The sequence below is a fragment of the Nerophis lumbriciformis genome, linkage group LG26 (assembly GCF_033978685.3).
Source record: "Nerophis lumbriciformis linkage group LG26, RoL_Nlum_v2.1, whole genome shotgun sequence".
Lineage (NCBI taxonomy): Eukaryota > Metazoa > Chordata > Actinopteri > Syngnathiformes > Syngnathidae > Nerophis > Nerophis lumbriciformis.
The window spans coordinates 38,229,345-38,235,713 of NC_084573.2; the positions used below are offsets into that span (position 1 = coordinate 38,229,345).

The 6,369-nt window shown below is 44.6% G+C and overlaps 1 protein-coding gene across 2 annotated transcripts in view; it reads right to left on the reverse strand.

The window, feature by feature from the left end:
• The window catches only part of LOC133623662 (uncharacterized), a 28,631-nt gene extending 27,441 nt beyond the window's left edge, over positions 1-1,190 (reverse strand). Inside the window, exon 1 of one of the 2 annotated variants that reach the window (XM_061986922.2) lies at positions 751-1,190. The gene's annotated coding sequence lies outside the window, so the exon portion shown is untranslated. The remainder of the gene's footprint in view (positions 1-750) is intronic. The other variant, XM_061986923.2, reaches the window with a different exon arrangement.
• Between the last annotated feature and the right edge of the window lie 5,179 nt (positions 1,191-6,369).

Genomic DNA, 6,369 nt, shown 5'->3' on the forward strand with positions numbered 1-6,369 from the left:
CGGGAGCTGTCTTTGGGGCCTACCAGGAGGAAGGCTCGTAAAACTCCACTGGGACTTCAAAGCGGACAGATGGCAGGATCTGCTCAACTTCCAGATGAACTATTTTTGAAGTATTTTACGAACTCTTTTTGAACTATTTTATGGAACTCTCTTTGAACTATTTTATGGAACTCTTTTTGAACTATTTTAAGACCTCTTCTTTTGAACTGTTCGGTAACCAAAGGCAATGCTGTTTACGACCCACTTCCCTCTGGAAGCAGCTGTGGTCAGGTGGGGGGAGAAAGTCAAATAAAGAAGGAGGAGTGCAATCTTTTGGCAGAGCGTGGGTGACACTGTAAGAGGCTACAGGACGACACATTTTCTCCTCAATATTGAGTCCAAATTGAATTCTGTCTCTGTTTGATTCTTTGCCTCTTGTCTTGTTTAATAGATGTCTTCAGTGTTTGAACCTGACAATATATATGATAATACACATCTTCAATATCGAGACAACTTGTTGATCCACTCTCCTGGTAGGCCTTGCATGATGAAATGATGGTAAACTTAGAAACCCTTTTGTCCTTGGTCAAGTCAACGGCGCCGCACTCTACCGACTGAACCGCACATGAGCAAGCACAACTCTAATTGAGCTCGTTAAACACAAACTTTTTGTCCAAATTCCACTAATGCACACAATCAAGTTTGTTTAAACGCACAACTTGGGGGATGTGGAAACAAAACGTTGACTGAAGCAAAAAGCGCGGCCTTTACCTCTCGTGCTTTCCTACGTAGACTCGGGTCGTTGGGAGTTTTCGGTGATTCCGTCACGCAAAACTGTAAATGCAAACTCCCCGAGTCAAAGGGAAATGTTTCCTGGGTTGAAATGAATTGCCATTAGCGGAGTGAGTGGACTGCCATCCAGCAGCATCCATCCATCCCAGCGCTCAGCATCTCTCCTTCAGCCACCTGCTGTATTGGCGTTCATCAACCCGCATCCAGCCTCCAGCCTCCAGACCGTCCAGGTAACGCTTCGTCCTCGCGCCTCAAATGCTGTGTTTGTCCTTACCGGGATGGTGCCTACGCCGTTCCTTCCCCGTGCATCTCACATCTTGATCCCGATCGTCGTTTTTTTTCTCCTTCTCGCCAGCTCCCTTCTTCTCTCCTCTCTCTCTCTCTCTCTCTCTCGCTCTGCTGTGAATCATGCCTTCTGTCAGAGGAAGGCTTTTTTTTTTTTTTCCCTGTTTTTGCGCTCTCCCTGCCAACCAATACACCAACGCAAAGCCTCCTCCTCCTCTCCCGTTCTCTCTCCCGCTCTCCCTCCCTTTGAGGTGTGCTTCTCCTCGATTCAACCTTCCCCTGTACTCTCCATACCAACTTTTCTCCCCATCTCCCCATCATTTCTCCTGATTAACGGGCGTACTCTCCTAAATCGGTGGATATTTAGTTTGACCTCAAACAACCATGAGAAAAGTGGATACTGTCAGGAGGAATCAACACAATCTAGCTATGTATCCATCTAACAGCTCCCACTCACTTTTTCTTCTCTCAGTCCCTCTCGTAGCCTTCTCAGCCTGCCCTCTACCTCCCACTCTTCACCTTTGCATTAATGCAACATGCATCGCTGTGGAGGCGGCAAAGGTAGTTAGCCAACCCTCATCCGAGCAGAAAGAATGGTAAATGGGTGATTCTTGTGTAGCATTTTTCTACCTTCAAAGAGCTGTGACACTATTCACCCATTCACACACTGATGGCCATGCAAGGCCCTAACCACCACCCGATCAGGAGCAAGGGTGAAGTGTTCTTGCTCAAGGACACGACGGACGTGGCGAGGTTGGTAGAAGGTGGGGATCGAACCAGGAACCCTCAGGTTGCTGGCACGGCCACTCTCCCAACAGCGCCACGCAGAACCTCATCCGAGCAGAAAGAAACCGTCATCCGAGAAAGTAAGAAAGGAACCCTCATCCGAGTAGAATGGAACCCTCATCTGAGCAGAAAGAAACCCTCATCCGAGCAGAAATACACCCTAATTTGAGAAAGAAACCCTCATCCGAGAAAGTAAGAAAGAAACTCTCATCCGAGCTGAAAGGAACCCTCATCCGAGAAAGTAAGAAAGAAACCCTCATCCGAGCAGAAAGAAACCCTCATCCGAGCAATAAACCCTCATCCGAGCAGAAAGAAACCCTCATCCAAACAAAAATAAACTCTCATCCGAAAAAGAAACCCTCATCCGAGAAAGTAAGAAAGAAACCCTCATTCGAGCAATAAACCCTCATCCGAGCAGAAAGAAACCCTCATCCAAGCAAAAATAACCCTCATTCGAGAAAGAAACCCTCATCCGAGAAAGTAAGAAAGAAACCCTCATCCAAGCAAAAAGAAGCCCTCATCCGAGCAGAAAGAAACCCTCATCTGAGATAGTAAGTAAGAAACCCTCATCCGAGCAGAAAAACCCCCTCATCTGGGCAGAAAGAAACCCTCATCCGAGAAAGTAAGAAAGAAACCCTCATCCGAGCAGAAAGAAACCCTCATCCGAGCAGAAAACAACCCTCATGCGAGAAAGTAAGACAGAAACCCTCATCCGAACAGAAAAAACCCCTCATCCGAAAAAGTAAGAAAGTAACCCTCATCCGAGCAGAAAGAAACCCTCATCCGAGAAATAAACCCTCATCCGAGCAGAAAGAAACCCTCATCCGAACAAAAATAAACTCTCATCCGAGAAAGAAACCCTCATCCGAGAAAGTAAGAAACCCTCATCCGAACAAAAATAAACTCTCATCCGAGAAAGAAACCCTCATCCGAGAAAGTAAGAAAGAAACCCTTATCCGAGCAGAAAAAAACCCTCATACGAGCAGAAAGAAACCCTCATCCGAGAAAGTAAGAAAGAAACCCTCATCTGAGCAGAAAGAATCCCTCATCCGAGCAGAAATAAACCCTCATCCGAGAAAGAAACCCTCATCCGAGAAAGTAAGAAAGAAACCCTCATCCGAGCAGAAATTAACTCTCATCCGAGCAGAAAGAAACCCTCATCCGAGAAAGAAACCTTCATCCGAGAAAGTAAGAAAGAAACCCTCATCCGAGCAGAAAAAACCCCTCATCCGAGCAGACAGAAACCCTCATCCGAGAAAGTAAGAAAGAAACCCTCATCCAAGCAGAAAGAAACCCTCATCCGAGAAAGTAAGAAAGAAACCCTCATCCGAGCAGAAAGAAACCGTCATCCGAGAAAGTAAGAAATAAACCCTCATCCAAGCAGAAAGAAACCCTCATCCGAGAAAGTAAGAAAGAAACCCTCATGCGAGCAGAAAGAAACCCTCATCCGCGAAAGTAAGAAAGAAACTCTCATCCGAGCTGAAAGGAACCCTCATCCGAGAAAGTAAGAAATAAACCCTCATCCGAGCAGAAAGAAACCCTCATCCGAGCAGAAAGAAACCGTCAACCGAGAAAGAAACCCTCATCCGAGAAAGTAAGAAAGAAACCCTCATCCGAGCAGAAAGAAACCCTCATTCGAGCAGAAAGAAACCCTCATCCGAGAAAGTAAGAAAGAAACCCTCATCCGAGCAGAAAGAAACCCTCATCCGAGCAGAAAGAAACCGTCAACCGAGAAAGAAACCCTCATCCGAGAAAGTAAGAAAGAAACCCTCATCTGAGCAGAAAGAAACCCTCATTTGAGAAAGAAACCCTCATCCGAGATAGCAAGAAATAAACCCTCATGCGAGCAGAAAGAAACCCTCATCCGCGAAAGTAAGAAAGAAACTCTCATCCGAGCTGAAAGGAACCCTCATCCGAGAAAGTAAGAAATAAACCCTCATCCGAGCAGAAAGAAACCGTCATCCGAGAAAGTAAGAAAGAAACCCTCATCCGAGCAGAAAGAAACCCTCATCCGAGCAGAAAGAAACCCTCATCCGAGGAAAAAAACCCTCCTCCGAGAAAGTAAGAAAGAAACCCTCATCTGAGCAGAAAGACACTCTCATCCGAGCAGAAAGAAACCCTTATCCGAGAAAGTAAGAAAGAAACCATCATCAGAGCAGAAAGAAACCCTCATCCGAGAAAGTAAGAAAGAAACCCTCATCCAAGTGGAAAGAAACCCTCATCGGAGAAAGTAAGAAAGAAACCCTCATCCGAGCAGAAAGAAACCCTCATCCGAGCAGAAAGAAACCCTCATCCGAGTAGAAAGAAATCCTCATCCGAGAAAGTAAGAAAGAAACCCTTTTCCGAGAAAGTAAGAAAGAAAGCCTCATCCGAGCAGAAAGAAACCCTCATCCGAGAAAGTAAGAAAGAAAGCCTCATCCGAGCAGAAAGAAACCCTCATCCGAGAAAGTAAGAAAGAAACCCTCATCCAAGCGGAAAGAAACCCTCATCGGAGAAAGTAAGAAAGAAACCCTCATCCGAGCAGAAAGAAACCCTCATCCGAGCAGAAAGAAACCCTCATCCGAGCAGAAAGAAATCCTCATCCGAGAAAGTAAGAAAGAAACCCTCATCCGAGCAGAAAAAAACCCTCATCCGAGAAAGTAAGAAAGAAACCCTCATCCGAGCAGAAAGAAACCCTCATCCGAGCAGAAAGAAACCCTCATTTGAGAAAGTAAGAAAGAAATCCTCATCCGAGGCGAAAGAAACCCTCATCCGTGCAGAATGAAACCCTCATCCGAGAAATTAAGAAAGAAACCCTCATGCAAGTAGAAAGAAACCCTCATCCGAGAAAGTAAGAAAGAAATTGTCATCTGAGCAGAAAGAAACCCTCATCCGAGAAAGAAACCCTCATCCGAGAAAGTAAGAAAGAAACCCTCATCCGAGCAGAAAGAAACCCTCATCCGAGAAAGTAAGAAATAAACCTTCTTCCGAGCAGAAAGAAACCTTCATCCGAGCAGAAAAAACCCCCTCATCCGAGCAGAAAGAAACCCTCATCTGAGAAAGTAAGAAAGAAACCCTCATCCGAGCAGAAAGAAACCCTCATCCGAGAAAGTAAGAAAGAAACCCTCATCCGAGCAGAAAGAAACCCTCATCCGAGCAGAAAGAAACCGTCAACCGAGAAAGAAACCCTCATCCGAGAAAGTAAGAAAGAAACCCTCATCCGAGCAGAAAGAAACCCTCATTCGAGCAGAAAGAAACCCTCATCCGAGAAAGTAAGAAAGAAACCCTCATCCGAGCAGAAAGAAACCCTCATCTGAGCAGAAAGAAACCGTCAACCGAGAAAGAAACCCTCATCCGAGAAAGTAAGAAAGAAACCCTCATCTGAGCAGAAAGAAACCCTCATTTGAGAAAGAAACCCTCATCCGAGAAAGTAAGAAAGAAATCCTCACCTGAGCAGAAAGAAACCCTCATCTGAGAAAGAAACCCTCATCCGAGAAAGTAAGAAAGAAATCCTCATCTGAGCAGAAAGAAACCCTCATCCGAGCAGAAAGAAACCCTCATCCGAGAAAGTAAAAAAGAAACTCTCATTTGAGCAGAAAGAAACCCTCATCCGAGCAGAAAGAAACCCTCATCCAAGAAAGTAAGAAAGAAACCCTCATCCGAGCAGAAAGAAAAAAAAGAAACCCTCATCTGAGAAAGTAAGAAAGAAACCCTCATGCGAGCAGAAAGACACCCTCATCCGAGCAGAAAGAGCTTGTTTGATCGACAAATTGACTTGAATCGTTGCCACCGCTGTTGTGTTTGTTACGGGGTGATTTACGTCAGACACTAAAAGGCGTCAAAGCTTGAGGATTTAGGGAGCAGGAGACAGTAATGGCAGAGGAAGCATCCGGCAAATATTAACCCTCAAACACACATGTCAAAGTGGTTCTCATGCACAGTTATGGCTGAGGGCCGCTTGTAACAGTGAATAATGTATGGGCATTTCATTATTAATTATATCAAAATGTTTTAAGTAGACTGTCGATTCTACAGTAAAAACTTTACATTTACAACATTTTACTGTAAAATTGTGGGGGTTTTTTAACATTTAACGGTAAATATAAAAACAGTACCACTGTTTTGCTTTTTGTTTGGAAGTGTATTAATGAACTCACATTATGTTTTACACATGGTGAATGTTCATATTCATCTTGGAGAAAGCAAACCAACAAGTTTAATTAAATAGTGATATTTCAGTTTGGGCACCTTAAGAGAAAGCCATTGCAGCTATTTGGGATACAACACTTCTCAGACGGCAAGAGAACTTTCCAATGTCCGGGTTAGCTGTGATTCTACTTAGCGAAAAACTTTGTCCATTTGTCAAAGGAGAGACAACGAGAATGCGGGCTCCCGTGGATGTCATAAAAAAAGTAGCGTGTGATTTGTATTACCTGGTCGTCGAGGGAAGCCTTTGAAGGAACATAGGTAAGGACAGCATCTGTGAAATGTAATTTGCAGGAGAGGAGTGAGTTTAGAGTTGAATTGTCCACCCTCGTTCTATTCTCT